The sequence below is a fragment of the Grus americana genome, chromosome 8 (assembly GCF_028858705.1).
Source record: "Grus americana isolate bGruAme1 chromosome 8, bGruAme1.mat, whole genome shotgun sequence".
Taxonomy (NCBI): domain Eukaryota; kingdom Metazoa; phylum Chordata; class Aves; order Gruiformes; family Gruidae; genus Grus; species Grus americana.
Window position 1 is genome coordinate 227,177 of NC_072859.1, and position 14,490 is coordinate 241,666.

Here is a 14,490-nt window from a genome sequence, read left to right on the forward strand (position 1 = left end):
ATGGAAAAGAAACTTAGATTTAGATCTGTTTGCCTCTTCTGGAGGATGGCCTTGAGCACAAAGGAGAAGAGTGCCCTAATAGCAGGCTGCTGGGCAGGTAGAGGGGAGGCAGGGAGTCTGCTCCCAGGGAAGCTGTTCCGCTTGGTCTAATTCAGGAACTGGTTTATTGGGGGTTTGAAGGCGAGTTCCCAGCACACACACCATAACTGCTCTCTCTCTCTCTCTGGCCCGTGCATTGTCCTGGTACTGCTCCAGGCTTACAGAAAATGGGGAGCCCACCGTTAAAGGGAGATTCTCACCTTGGGATGCCTGCAGCCTTGAGCTTAGCCTTGCGCTTGGTCCATGAGAGCGCCACGGCTCTAACTGCAAATCTGAGCGAGCGAGGGATGCGGAGATGGCACTTTTGCAGGGAGCGCCTGGGCTGCTGGATGGGGTGAGACCCGTGCCAGCCAAGTCACCTTTTAGCTCCACGTGATTTGTCATGAAATAACATGCATGGCAGCCAGAATCCTGTGGTGTTACTGCTATGTGCTTTTCTTTACAGGTTTCCAGCTGTGTTCCTCCTCCCCGGGATAAACAGTGTTGCCAGTATTTATTTCTATCGTAGAATACACAAAATGCGTTCCCTTCATAAACAGTGCCCTGTAATCCTGTTGTTATCATTATTGTTGACCTTTTTTGGAATTCCTCCAGGTTATGAATGCCTTTCTGATGAGAATCCTGGGATTTGAAGGGTTTTCTGAGCAACGTTTCCTCAAGAATCAATAGATTGTTTCCTTTTCTGTTTTCCTTTACATCCCCTATTTCCTCATGTCTGACATCTTATGATGTTCAAAGTGGAGCTATGCAAATAACTGATTTGGGGGTTTGCTGCAGAGGGGTCCGAGGCGAGAGTCTCATGTATAGTAATAGTAAATCAAATGAGTAGTAAGCCAAAGGCCAGGGGCTGGAACCAAACCCACAGTCAGCTATGGGCCTGACACTGTGAATTGAGTACGTTTCCCCCTGGGAGACTTTGCCCTTGAAAGGGGTCGTTTCTAAGGGCGTTATCTGAAGAAAAGCCCGAAATGCTAAAGCAGACTTCAACGTTTCTTTGCCGCTTCTTTTTCTTATGTTTGTCAGTGCACGTGAGCAGCGTGGGTTTTTTCCTTGTTTGCTTGTGGTGTACAAAAACAATCTTGCTAGAAGAAGCCCATGTTAAAAGGAAAAGAAGCAGCATTAGTGTTTCTGGGAAATACGCTGCTTATGCTGTTAAGGATTGGAACTGGAGATGTAGCTGTGAGTTAAAGGTTTGAAGAGAAATGAAGCTAAATCCGAACACATCTAATCCTAAGACGGGTTGCTAAGAGTTGCCGAATGGTGAGGATGGTTGCTGGAAGTCTCGTCCTCTTTAAGGCTGTGAAGACGTGCTCCGACGAGGCCTTTTCCCAGCCCAGGGTGCTCAGGGGTGCAAGACATGCACATCGCCATCAGCTCTGCCAAGTTTAAGAGAGGTTGTGCACCTGATGGTTCCCCGGTGGGGATGCTGGTAGCTGCAGCTGCATCCCCCCCTCACGGAAAAGACAGCAAAAATGGGGTTCGTGGTAAGTCTGCAGCCGCCGACGGGGGTGTCTGTGCCTGGGACGGTGCCCGGAAATTCTCAGGTGAGAGATGCTCCCCCTGACCAGCTGTGTAAAGGGTGTTGGAAAGTTATTTCCATCCCCTCGGATAAAGTCATCGTACGCTATTGTGGCTCTGCAGTGTGAGACCTGGCTCTGGCTTGGGGCATTTGCCATTTGAGTGACAGACTGGGAAAAAATCCACCCTAAAGTTAGGATGCTTTCCAGATGATGAGACTTTCTTAGTACATCTACCTACTACTGGCCTTAGCAAAATGAGAGCAGTTGTCCTTATATATGCCAGAGCTTGGGAAATAAAGCTGTGATCCGTAGAAAGTCAGTACTCCGATAGATGGCTTAACAGCCGAGAAGCACTTGCGCACCATGCATGATTATTGGATTATTTTAAGCCTATTGTAACTGCCTTGCTATGCCTCTGTGTCCCATGACAACCTGCCTATGTCTGTACGTATACACATGTACATAGACCCTGTTAGCCTATGCACATTTGTAGACACAGTCACATAAGTGTAGATCATCTCAGAAACCTAAAGAGAAGCAGCTTTCCTCCCAGCGCGTCATGTTTTCACATGGTTTAAAGCAAGAGGAATCTACAGTTACAGCTGTGTGCTCCTAATCACTGTGCTCCTGAAGGAGCCACGTGAGCAGCCTCCTTCACGTATTGATGGCTGTGAGAAAGCAAACAGGTTGTCACAACAAACGTTCCCAGCCACGTCCTAAAACGGCTTCTGTAGCATGAGGGTTTTGTGTTCCAGTGTTTCTTCTGCTCTTGTTGAAGTGCCAGTTCTGAAGAACTGTTGCAAATCTGGAACAAACCCACCGCTTGTCCTCAGGGATGTTTGAAAATTCATGCAATGCCTAAAATTCAGACAGGACAGACAAAGGAAGGATGCTTGTGATTCATTGTTATTTTGAAAACTGTTATTTTGAGTTATAATTTCCATCGTGTTTTTACTCTCCCCTTTTCCTTTCCAGGGAGCAAAGCTGATTTTAGCTCTTCAGGCAGCATGGCCACTATTTCAGCACCTGAAGTCCATATGTCTCCTGCTGGAAGCAAAAGATCTCTTTTTTCTCAGAAGTAAGCAAAGCAATGTTTCCTGAATGGTGCAAGCCTTGCTAGTGCAGACACACCACTCCGTAAGGCCTTGCAGCTAAGACATACAATATCAGTATTGTGAGTTTTCAAACAATTTGGGTAATGCTGTGCTCTCAGGCAGCACTTTTACACTGACGAGAACTGTAATATGAGATAGGAAAAAAAAAAAAGCACATTGTGCTCTGCCCACGCAATCCCCACTGGTTAAATTTTTTGGAGTAGGTGGGAAGAGTTCCCGTTGGCAGGACTGGTTTCCTGTCCTTTGTGGAAGAGCTGGCAGGCAGACTGGGACCAGCAGCGGGACACCCTTATGCTTAAGTCACACAGACACCTCTGAGGTCACAGTGTGCCCCAGTGTAGAGAGATCTGCAGAACGATGCTTAATGAGCAGCTTCCTATCTGTGTGGGGAGACTGTTAGAAAAGTAAACATTACTTAAGCGCTCTCTAGATTAAGCCTAACAAGTGAAGGTACTGCCTGGGGGAAAAAACCAATACTAAGTATTATATGAAGCCCTAAAATCACCTGACTTGCACTAAGGTTATATCTATCGATTCGTATATTATTGTGCATTTAAATCTAACTTTATATTGGAGCATACTGAGCGAGGTAATTGGACAGAAGTCCTCTGTAATAATGCTCCTTCAAATGCATTGCTGTGTTACGGACAGTCTGTGCAAATTCTGCCTCACACAAGAGTTGATGCTGCACTGCACCAACTGGAACGAGATGTCTCCTTTGCAATATGTTCTCTTTTCACTCTTTGACTTAACTCGCTATGAAACATTGCCATGTTGTCACAAACCACAGTCCTGCACTTCATTGTAAAATAGTTGTAAAATCACCCAAACCGCAGCGGTGTGGTGAAGGTTTGCAGCAGCCACCCAACCATCTCCTCCTTATGAACTGTTCCATTTTCAGAGATGGGAGCAAATCAAGTCAGACAAATTTTGAGATTTTGCTTCATAATTCTGCGGCATTTAAATTTTTATGTTCAAGGCTTCTGTTTTGCTGGCTGGATTTGCCTTTTTCTGTATTTTTTTGAACCCAGCCCCTTCATTCCAGTTTAGAAGAACAACTTCCATGAGAGGATGAAGGTAGCAGCGCAGTAGTGCAGGAAGGCAAACCAAGTGAGCGAGCAAGGAACACGCCTCGAGAAGCTGTCCTCAGAGCGCCCCAGCCCTTTGGCAGCTGCCAGGCAGCGCAGATGCCAATTGCTTTCAGGCACACAGGTGACGGATCATTTATTAAAGAGTGGGAAAGGAAAGGTAGGCAGGTATGAGGGAAACTGGAAGGAAGAAAGACGAGGTTGTGCTTTTGTCTATTTTAATACCATTCCTGCCTGTTCGCAGCGGGGTTCCAGCTGTATCTAAGCAAATGAATAGCTGACAACGGCAGCTGAAGCACCCAGTATGCCAAAGGCAGAAAAGAACAGTGGCTCAAAGAAAACCTGTGTTCAGTGCACGCTGTGATCCCTCAGGCTGCTTGCTGAGGAGAACAAAGGCAGTCTTACAGCAAACCTCCACGCATGGGCATCTTTCTTAATAAAGAGTGGGAAAGGAAAAAAAATACACTTTTAACTGGTTTGGTTCCCCTCCAGCCACGGCCCTTATGGTGGCAATAATGGATCCTTATCCGACAAGTCCAGAGCCAGCCCACCTGCTTCCTGTGAAAAGGACCCTTTGTCACCGCTGTGCAAAAACCAGCTGCGTCCTGCTGCCACCCGTCAGAATTACGGGGCTGCTTCAGCCAGCAGCAGCAGCAACTCGGGCTCATGCAAAGGAAGCGACAGCAGCCCAGTGATGAGGCGAGTCTTTACTCCAGCATCCCGGTGTTCAGCGCACTGGCTTACCTTCTCTGCACTGTAATGTGGCGTCAGCTGCCTGGGCTGCCGAGCAGGTCATCTTGCTCCTCAGCACAGGTGTGATTCCGCCCGTTGGTGGCTTGACAGTCAGCAGGGTGCTCCATCCTGTGTAAAAGCACTGTTGTTTCAGCACTGTCAAATTCAAGGTTACTTTTAGTCAAAGCCCTCTGTAGTTGGTTTTCACTCCAAGGCAGGCTCCGTCATGTGGTCTCATGCCATCAGTTCTCATGTGGATTTCCCGGTTCTTTCCTAGAAGGGAAAATATTAGACACTTGGGTGAAAATTCACCCTGCCCAGCCTTAGGCACCTCCCTGTGCAGTTTTCTGTACAGGAAAGAGAAAAGATACCTGCCAGAGCATGCGACACATATTGCAGAGAAGAAATTGCCACTGCGCTGCTGCTCTTTCCCTCTCTCTCCTTCTGTCTCAGGCAACTCAACAGCCCAGCATGTCAGATAGACACCTAAAGCTAGGTACAATGAATCTAGGTTTCAGGGTGCGCAGCTTCATAACTCACCTGTGGAGGTGAACTCGGTCCGTACATGACCTCACCTGGCCGTGTCTACAGCCCGGCTGCCTACTCTTGGGCACACCACCTGTTTGGGTGAGGGGATGGCGAGGTATTTTAGAGTCTCATTTGATGTAGTGGCACTGAAACCAAGTACGATTAATAGTAAATTTTGCACTATAGCCACAAATTGGCCGTTTTCTCAAGTGCTTTGATTTGCCAGAGGGAGTCACTTGTGCAGACACTGAGGGGCCCCAAATGGGTCAAGCTTTGTATCAGTCTATGAAATGCTTTGCCAGGACCGAAGAACTGTAGGAGTGATGTGATGGTTTGGTTTTTTTCCTTTTCAGACGATCAGGGAGAAACATTTCTTGTGGTGCCAATCACAGCAGAAAGTCCATAGCAGTATTTGACGGCTCTGCAGCAGAAAGAAGTTACAGTACAGCATTTGAAAACAAAGCTGAAGGAATCTGAGAGCAATCTGAGGAAAGAAAGGTGTATTTGCCTTCAGGAATCCGAGTTAGAAAGATGCATTCAGGAGCATTTAGAGGGTGGGAATTCTGAATGGTTTTACTCATTTCTTGACCACCTCAAGTTTTCTTTAAGAAATTTAAATGTGATCAGTCTGATTTGGTTGCTTTCAGGTATTTCAGTTTCATAGCGTGCTCGGTGAATACGTACCATGCAGTTTAGTTATGAATATGGCTGTCTCTTTTCCCTTTTTTGAACTTTCCCAATAGAATATTTTTCAAGGATAATTTTTTTACCGGTCTGATTTAGCATTGAGACCTTTTATACATGAAACAGTTTCTACACGCAAGCATGCGTTCCTTTGGTCTCCTGTTGTACCTCACTCGGTGAAATATGACTAGAAATGCCCCCCTTTTCCCCTAATGAAAGCAAAGCTCTTACACAAACCAGTGTGCCTGCTTGTGTTTTGGTTGCTTAGATAGTGAGTGTTTCACAATAGCCCTTTGCATGGACGCTAAGCCAAGAAGGGACGATGAGCGTTACGCAGCAGCAGACAGATGTCGTCTCTTTTCCTGAAGCTGCACTCTCAGAGCTGGCTCTCCAGCACCACACCTGAAGCGGGCACAAAGGGCTGCTGGCAGGCGTGGAGGAGGCAGCCAGGCAGCTGTTTCTCATTTTCTCCAGGGCAAGGCAGGAGAGATGGTAAAAAGTTATTGTGTGTTCTGGCAGAGTCCATCGTTTTCCTCTTCACTATTTGATTTGCACTATAAGTTGGTTTGAAAACATGTTCCTTCTTTCCTTTGAATATTATCGTTTTAGAATCATATTGTATTAAAACCCTGACAGTCATTCGAGCCCTTGGCAGTCCTATGTATAAATGTATAGTGGATTAAATTATTGTTTCTTTAATGAATAAACAATAAGTTACACAAATAAACAGCTGTTGCTGGACCTCACCTTCCCTTAGCACCCCTTTCACAGTACCACAAGGACCAGGGATCTGCATGCGTCTAGCCACGTAACAGATACTCACTCTATCATGTTTCACAGAGCCTGGTGCCAAACTTGCAATTACCCAGCGAGTTCTCCCAGAAGCTAAGTGTCAGGACTGAAAGCTATTGCTGGCCGTCCCCTTCCCTGGGCAGCCCATTCAAAGTCCCACCAAGACCGAGTGGCTTTCCATTCCTGGACGGCTAAGTCTCCACTCGCTCTCGGTAACACTTGCCCAGCACCCAGCTCCAAAGTTGAAAACGTCCAGCGACTGCTCCCACTCAGAAGGTGCCAGGACAGAAAGGTGTTACTGACCCTCGCCTTCCCTTGGCACCCTTTTCACAGTCCCACAAGGACAAGGCCCCACGCTTGTCTAACCATGTCGCAGTTATTCACTCTATCACGTTTCACAGAGCCCAGCTCCAAAATTGACTTTTCCAGCAAGTTCTCCCACAGGGTAACTGCCTGAAGTGAAAGCTGTTGAAGGTCCTCACCTTCCCTTCGTTCCCTGTCACAGCTACACCAACACTGGGGCTCTCGGCATGGTTAGACCTGTAAGGGATACACCATTCACTCCTAGTCTTCACCAAGCTCAGCTCCAAAACTGAAATAATACTGCAAGTTGTCTCAAAGGGTAAGCGCCAGGACTGAAAGCTGCTGATGGCCCACACCTTCCCTCCGTACCCTTTCACAGTACCACAAGGAGCACGGCTCTGAGCTTGTGTAGCCATGTAACAGATTCACTACCACATGTTTCACAGTGCCCAGGTCCAAAATTGAAATAATCCAGAGACTTCTCCCAAAGGGTAAGTGCAGGACTGTAAGCAGCTGAGTGCCCTCACTATGCCATGGCACCCTTTCACAGTCACACCAACACTGGGGCTCTCCGCATGGTTAGACATGTAAGGGATGCAACATTCACTTGCACTCTTCACAGGGCCCAGCTCCAAAATTGGAATTATCCAGCAACTTCTCCCAAAGGGTAAGTGCCAGGAATGAAAGCTGTTGACTAGGGCTCCATGCAATCTGAACTTCCGCTCCCTCCCTGCCGAGTCCATCCAGGACTTCCCTTTCAATAAATCCAATCCCAGAATATTCGTAGGAAGCACTCCCAATACCATAGTGGTCTCGGTGGGGGTGGAGTCTCCTGGCAGCCAGCACTTTACTCGGGCTGTAGGTTGGGGTTTGGAATATCCGAACACATTGGTAACCCATATCTCTTTTGTATCAGGGACAATCCCACTCCAGCCTGCGGTATCAGCATTAAAGCAGACATTTGGGCCCCTGTGTCTACTAGAAAAGTGACCGGAGTCTTAACGAGACCAAGGGGAAAGGTTGTGAGTAGGTCCCGCTGCTCGTTTTCAGTGAACCTTCTAAAATATAGCCACTGGTCATCCCCCGGCTCACTCACTGGGGACAGCGCAAGAAGTTTCCTGACTTTGGAGGGCTGGTGGGCCCCCCCACGGGAGCTGTGGGAGCAGCTGATCTCTGAGGTACAGAGACCTCTGAGGTATCTAGACCTTCCTTCCACAATCGATTTCTTGAGGGCCTCCCCCAACAAGGGTCCCATCTCAGGGGCAGAGCATTTTCTCCTCCGTCTTGGTCCTAAGGACCTCTTCTTGTGCCTTCCCCTTCTTCCCAACGTACCCCACACACCAGCCATAACTGATCAATTCCCGTGCAATTTCCCCCCCCAGGTAAGACCCGGTCTGCCCTGAGGTCCCATGGCTACAGTGGCTCTTAGTCGGTCTTGGATTTGCACAGCATCAATCTTCAGTGAATCAGGTAACCCTCTAATCAAGGGAGTCATCCTATCCGGATTGGCAAACAACAGCATCGGGGAAGGTTGGCGGGGAGCTAGGCGCCTGTCATGCATTAGTTGGAGGCAAGCCGCCATCTGTACACTCTCTGTAAGCTGGCTTACTCCAGGGGTGGGGACGGCAATAGGATCTCCTCTCTCCAATGGGTCTAACCCTCTGGCCCAATATGCCACCCTCTGGGTCAGGGACCAAGGTTCCCGCTCGTCATCTACGGTCAAAAATACACCGGGACCCCAATATCCCTGAGCCTCTTCCTCTGAAAGCCTTATTCTGTCTCTGCCTGTCAGGGAGACCCTCCACACATATTCAGTCTCAGTTTCCTTAGCCTGCCTACTATATTTTTTTCCTGTAGTTTTGCCAATTCAGTAACAGTATAAGGTATCTCCTTAGTGGTAACGGCGGGTTCTGCATCTTCGTCATCAATTACGACTTCAGTTTTAATAAGTGGCCGGAGCTTGGGCGTAGGGTCAGGTTCTGTCACCGTCCTCAGCTCCTCCCATGGGTAGTGAGGGGCAACCTTCCTCGCAATGGGGGTCGGCTTCTTTGATAAGCTAGAAAATCCTGGTTCACTGTCAAGGTCCCCAGGGAGCTGCAACTTCAGCTCTCTCCCTCACAAAAGCATCTCACAGGCTTCAAGTTTTCTGTGAGTCTTTTCTCATCCGCTAACACTTTTCCAGCTAGTTGCCGTTTCACCTGTTCCATTTCCAATTCTGCCTGTAGTTTTCTAACCAGTTCCTGAAGGGACTCATTTGCCTCCCGCTCACCTTGTGTGACAATGCATTTGTCCTTCTGGGCAGCTATCAATGCAGCTCCCAAGACACCACAAACCACAGCCTTTCCCTTTCCAGGCTTAAACTTGTTTCCTTTTGCCAAGTCTCTTATCTGTTCCGCTACAGTTGTCGGGGACTGCCAGTGTCCGTCTGCCCAGCTATGCCCTTTCGGGGTCGGGCAAGCTTTATAGCTCTTTAACAAATCCAACAGCGGGGAGCAGTCAAGATCAGGCTTATCCCGGCTTGCTGTGACCTACTGTCGGAGATTTCAGCTTCAACCAATTATCAGTTCTCCTTTCTTCAGCACTCTGGCTGATATCCCCTTTAGGGAACCTCTTTACCGCTTCTCACAGAGAATCCTGTCCATGATGCCAATTTAATGTCCCATCCCACTCAGTGGATGAGGGTGAGGTTAACTTTTTAATTCTCTGCGCAGTAATCAGGAGTAACAAGAATTACTCTAGAGGTTCAAACAAATCACAAATTTACTTAGAACTTAGCAGAACTACAAAAGATAGTGGCTTGGCAAAAGTTATAACAATACTTAGAACTTAGCAGAACTACAAAAGGTAATTGCTTAGCAAAACTTGTGATGATATTACCCTAATGTGCTGAAAATGACGTTAGAGACAGAGTGATAGACAGGAAAAGAAAGAGAGAGAGAAAGAGAGAGAGAGAGAGAAAAGATATCACCACCCTTGGATCCAGCGATGTTCTCTGCTTGTAGTTGTAGTCCTCAGGTGGGGGGTGCACACCGAAAACTTGTTTCCCCTTTTTATAACCCAAAATGCTCCGCACAGGCAGGGGTCTGTCATCACTGAGCAGGCACAGCATGTGCTCAGGAATGTTCCAGAAATAAGTTGGTGGGTTGTGGGTGTCTTGGGGGTCTCACTGACCCCCACTTCAGGGTTGACTGAGTGATGGCCTTTCACAGGCACGCATGCACAGGACACAGATGGTCTTCTGTCTACGTGTTTCAGGAATAGGGGAAGGGGCTCACAAGACATTATCCTGCCTCTGCAGGTTCTGTCCTTGGCCGAGACGGATGTCTGCCATTTTCCCCCGTTATCAGTTTATCCCTGCTTGGGTCAAGATGGATGTCTGCGACACAATGCAATACAACACAAAGCACTACAAAACAAGATGGTCTCAGATGGTAGTCAAAACCAATACAGACTGCAGCAATGCAATACAACACCAGAACAATGGATGTGTGAGAAACCAGGCTTTAAGACCCAAGCCCCTAAGGATGAAACATGCTATGGAATCTCTGTGGAAGATGATCTTCCAAGAGCAGAGCTCTCAGTCTGGCCCAGACCATCTCTGCAAAGGCAACCCTGTGGAAACATCTGTGATGCAAAACACGCTTTAAGCTCTGATCACGAGATAAGCGCTTGATGGGCTTTATTCTGAAGTGGCCAGGCGTTACACACCCTATGGATGCTTGCCGAGGTGTGTGCCAAGTGCAGAGAGCCCGTGGGGCAGAACGTAGAGACTTGCCATAAGGCACCATATACAAGAAAGAGTACAGATAACACAAGTGACAGACACAGACAGAGGCCAGAACGTTCACATCCAGGACCACTATCTGCCCCTAGACTTCAGACAGACTAAGTATCCCTCTCTGCAACCCTGACGTTAAACTCCCCGCTGGCCCCACCCCGCCCACCGCTTTTGCCCCTTGAACTACCTTTCAGAGGGCAGGGTCCAGAATCCATCCTCATCGGGAACACGTCACCTAACCGGGAGGCTCCCCTATCCACCGCATTCCTCTTCATCGCTGGTCACCGACACGTCAGCTGGCGTCGACCTCCGCCGCGATGATGCCCTCCTCGGAAACATCTTCCTCTCTCCTGCCCCTTTACCTCGGCCGCTCAGAGTCAGATTCTTCGGTTTGCCGTGCCCAGGCCTGACCCCCACCTGTTAAACGACCGGGTATGATTTTAGCTATGTCGATAATATGACACCTCAGAAAAATGCTACTTCAGCACGTCAGTCACTCACCTTGCTTAAGTCCATTCTGGTGTGGATATCCTGCTTCGCACATTGATTTGCACCTAGAAAATAAAGTTACTGTCAAATCTGAGATGATGGATGCGCAAGAAGCCTGTCTTCATGACCTAAGAATGTAAGGATGCAGGGAAGAAGGGCCAGTCCCTGAAAATGGATTGCTGGAGTGCAGAGCTGCTGACGCAGCCTGGAATTATGCTGCAAAAGGGGACTGACTGGAAACTTCCAAGACACAAGACCGATCCATGCTGTAACGTTGCTATGCGAGAAGAGAAGCACCTGAGTGGCACAATGCCAATGAGTATGGGCATTCGAGACCCTAGGGGTGGCACCCAAGAAGTGTGCGGTGCTCCTTGAGCGCAAAGAGGACACTGAGACCCAAGGAAGGTCTAAGACACAGAAGACAAGCTGCACAACACAAACACAGGCTGGAACTGCCCTGCCCGGCACCCTCTAGCACCATGCTGACAAGTAACCCGCTCCCTTCGACTGCTCAAAGGGGACTACTCCCGGACAGCCCTCTCCCCTACACTAACTTTAAACGCCTCACTCCCCACAGCTCCCAACCTTGTCCCCTCCTCCTCTCAGCCCCTCCCCAGCCCTGGTCCCTCAACTTAGCTTTCAGAGTGCCAGGGATCGGAATCCATCCTCAACAAAAAAACCCCACCCCACACATTGGCTAACTAGCAGGTTCGGCAGGAGGTTCCTCTGTCACCCTTTGGCACACGACTCGTCCCTCTGCATCTGCAAAAACCAGCATTGAACAAATCACCCAGATGCAGAGCAACAGCTTAACAATTCCAAAGGTCTTGTTTCCATTTAGGAATATCACCTAGAGTCCAACAACAGCCTGCCATTAAGAAAAATCAAAACAACATTAAACTCTAAGCATACAAGCCTTAACACCTTTGAGATTCAATCTGTTCAACCAGCACTCCAGCAGCCTCTCCCAGAGAGTTCCCGTCATCCCTTCGGCATCCTCACCTGCTACTGAGGGCTAGTTGCTCTGAGGTGGACTGTAAGGTTTGTAACTGAACACTCTAGGTACAGCAACATGAGCCGTAGGCTCTTATTGTTATTCTTTCCCTGACTAAAAATTGCTATGCCCCTGGCAGAGCCACCTCCAACCCAGGCACGTGTGCAGACTGACACTGCACACAAGACGAATGATTTGACCCAGAGGCACAGAAAGACTCTTGGGCAAGAGGAATCACTCCAAAGCGAAGATGCCTTTAGGTGAGAAGTCCTAGGGGGCCGAGAGGAAGAATCTACAGCTGCCCCAGAAGTCAAGCACCACAGCCCGTGACAAAAAAAGATACATCTGCAACTCTGACAATGAATGCATGAGAAGCCAGGCTCTAGGACCTAAGACCAAGAGGATGCAAGGAAGAAGTAGTCCCAGAAAAGGTCTCCATGAAAACAGACTGCTTGACAGCAGATATGCTAACACATCCTGGATCACTGCTGTGAGAGAACACCTTCCATAGACTTCTGAGACTCGAGACATGCAAGACAGATCTGTGCATTGAGCATCTAACACAAGAAAGGAAGCACTCAGCTGGCATTATGCTGATGCATTGAGGCGCATGAGACCCTCAGCATGGCTACCAATGTGCCCGCCTAGCACAAAAAAAACAACAGGAACATCAAGACCTGAGTAAGATGTGGTATAGTACAGAGAAAACAAGTGACAAACTACCTCCTTACCTACAAAGCCCATTAGGGAACTACAGAAGTAGTCAGCCTATGGAAAAAACACAGTAATTGTGACATGGTGACTCAAAGATCTTTTAGATCACCTTAAGACTACAGAAACTGGTGCTAAAAACACAACAGATCAACAAGAATAACAGAACGTAACTGCCGCAACTGATACTAGAGCAAACTTCATTGCACGCTTAAGGACAAAGGTAAAATTGGAATACAGAAAAAGCTCACGGGCCTGGGACTGCGATAAAAGAAAGATCCCTGGCTGGAGATTGTTAGAAGCACAAATAATACATATCCTCTCCTCCAAGAAACTCCAGGGAAGACAGTGACACAAACCTGTGCTGCAAATAAGTGCCTAGCTGATGTCTCTAACAATGACTGTGACATCTAGATGGACAGCAAAGCTATGAATACAAAATTAAGTCAGGAATGAAGAAAGTAAAAGGCACAGAGAAGCAGAGACCTCAGAGTTCACGAGGGTATATTTTAACGTACCTCATGCTTTACGAGACGAGACTCTTCTGACGTTCAGGCCTGCACACTGTGATGCAGAGGGCCAGGTGGTTTACACTGCCTCTCTCATGACTGTTGTACCTCCCATCAGCTATGGAGAAACTGAAACGGAACAGACCTCATCAACAACCCAATCCAACTGCAAAACAAACCTGAGAACGGCTGATGAACCCTCCTCCCTTTCCCAGCCATCCCGCAGTCCCAAAACTTTAGAAACTCCTCTTCTCCTGAACTCTCAGGGAAGGAATCCCACTCCTTCCTGACAGCTCCTTCCCTGTATTTGCACCCCTGAACCCCCTGAGTCAGCCGCTCTTCTGAGCTGTGCCCTGCATTCTGCAGGCAACTCCCATCTTCCCTGCAAACTCTGGGCTCTGCTACAGGCCCACAAAATAAGCAAAGTCCTGACACTTATGATCTATGAAGAGCCTGCCGGAAGCTGCAAAGCTTCCAGTAACAACACGGTACTCCATGGGTGATTGGGAAAAGCAATGAGCTGTCCTGTACCCCGAAAGATGCTATGCCTTACATCCTTACTGCTTTCTTGAGAAATGCTAAAACTCCATGCACAGATGCATACAAGATGCTCACCCTGACCTCTAATAAATAATCTCACCATCAGGCCTATTAAGGGAGGTAATACCAGCAGCTTACACAGTATACAGAAAAACTGGTGAAAAAACAAGGTTCCATCTTCAATAAAGTCAGGAACTCCAGTCAAACACAATGCACCTAGAAGAATAAATAAAAAAAAAGCATACTATTAAATCATCTTGCAAACACCTGAACACTCAATACAAAATTATTGACCTGGGCGGAAAAAAAAAACCAAACCCCAAAGAAACCACCAAACAAAAAACTCACACACAATACAACCCAACAAAAAAAAAAGCTGCATACAAGTGTACTTTCCTCACTGTATGCTGGTTAATCTTGATTAGTCCTGAAGCTCTTACTTCAGACACCTCTGCTTCCATAAATGTCAAAACACATTTGCCCAGAGAGCTGAGCCAGCTCAAAAGCTGCCATTGACTGACGGAACAGCAGAGCACTGACACCAGAAGCGCACAGCAGCAGAATGAGCTCCCTGGTGAGGGGCCGCATCATATACCCGGGCCCTGTCC

General features: G+C 47.9%; 1 long non-coding RNA gene across 1 annotated transcript; it reads right to left on the bottom strand.

The window, feature by feature from the left end:
• Window positions 1–11,137: 11,137 nt before the first annotated feature.
• LOC129209659 (uncharacterized) lies at window positions 11,138–14,175 on the bottom strand. The gene is made up of 3 exons (XR_008578137.1): window positions 14,021–14,175; window positions 13,352–13,471; window positions 11,138–11,193 (listed from the first exon to the last, which is right to left on the bottom strand). It is a non-coding gene; the product is annotated as an uncharacterized LOC129209659 (long non-coding RNA).
• Window positions 14,176–14,490: the final 315 nt, after the last annotated feature.